Source organism: Bactrocera latifrons, unplaced genomic scaffold (assembly GCF_001853355.1).
Source record: "Bactrocera latifrons isolate USDA-ARS-PBARC rearing strain unplaced genomic scaffold, ASM185335v1 scaffold_99, whole genome shotgun sequence".
Classification (NCBI taxonomy): Eukaryota; Metazoa; Arthropoda; class Insecta; order Diptera; family Tephritidae; genus Bactrocera; species Bactrocera latifrons.
Genome location: NW_017537700.1, coordinates 1,102,584 through 1,104,275, shown reverse-complemented (window position 1 = coordinate 1,104,275; position 1,692 = coordinate 1,102,584).

Genomic DNA, 1,692 nt, shown 5'->3' with positions numbered 1-1,692 from the left:
ATTCCTTTTATTTTATATTGCATTCTATGAATCTCAAAAAACATAACCTATGATTACAAAAAAAATTTTTTTAAATGTAACAAAATTGAAAAGAATATAAACAATTTTAACTAATTAGTATAATTATTTCTTATCATATAAGAAAAAATAAATATTTAAATAAAATATGACTCCCTGTTAAACTTCAACTACATACATACATATTTTAATAAGTGGAACCTGGGGATAATTAGTTTTCGTATTCTAAGTAGAATTTGCACACAACCGGTTGATSCCCGCCTTGGCTTGTAATGTTAATTAAATTCAATTCAGCCTTACTTAAAGATCATTATACAATACAACAATGTACTGTACTAAGCAAAAATAGAAATAATTCTTTATTCGAAGCATATSTTTAGGCGCTGCAGAGAAATAGAAAAAAAGTCATTTAAAATACCCTGTAGGAAAGCTCGAGGCAAAGGTTGAATATCGCAACAGCTATCGAACGCAGATTGACTCAAAGAACATATGTAGCTTATAGGAATGAGTTAAAGTGCTGTCTGAGTCTTAAAAGAATCGTACACCACTATTTTAGATAACTTTTATTTCTATAAAGCAAACTTAAGTGGCTATATTCTCTGGACATACGAGTTAAGGGCAAAAGAAGTTCTATACATTTCACAGTCATTATAATTTATGAGATAAATGGATTATATATTTGCAGTACATAAATATAAAGTAGTAGTAGTATAAAGTAGTTATCTGACGTTCTTGGGCCGAAAATATATTGCATTATTATTGAGAAAATTGCGATAAAAGATCAACAGCTATAARAAAATTAGCCTTGAGCACAAACAAAAAATTTGTACAAGCAAAATATATTTTATATAAAGAATTGCCGCATATATAATAAGCATTTGTCAGTAGTAAATAACTCTTTAATAGCTGGAAAATATAGACTTCGAAGTACCTTGCATTCTTCTATAGTACCACAAGTAAGACCTTGATATCCGACTAAATAAAAAATCCTTTTAGATACTTATCTAAACTAAAATCTCAGCCAATATTACCAAATAATATCAATATAATAATGCCACTGCCTCTCAATCTAGAAATAATAAAAACCTAAGAAAATTATCATGAATATTGAGTCGTACTGAAAAAAATTTGGTTATTTAGTTCTTAGAAAAATTCCACCTTCAAAACCCCGAAAAAAGCGTCACCAAACTAGAAACTAGCGATATGGATCTTTTCACAGAGCAACATTCAACTGAAATATTTCGAGATCCCAAACATACATTTTTACTATTGTTGCTGTTGTTATAACCAGGCAGTATTTCGAGTTCCCGAACGTACATGTTTAGTATTGTGGCTGTTGTTATAACACCTTAAAAAATGTCGCGTTGTCGCGATGACGGCGCTTGCCCCGTTGTGAAATTCGGTTCGTTTGGTGGCTTAAAAGATCCATTCCAATTAATTTGCGACTAAAGATCAGTCCCTGCCTCAAAGAGTAATAAGCCAAAACTAAAGAAACCCTAAAAGGGCATATTTTCCCCCATATTAACTTCTTTTGCACCTCCAAGTGCCAAAAAATGTCATAAGCCACCGAGTTATGGAAACGAAAGAAAGGAATACACGCTTATAATGATATATACGAATAGTTGATTGTGGACAAATTAAAAGACAAAGGTTTTGTTTTTGTTTCTTTTCTTT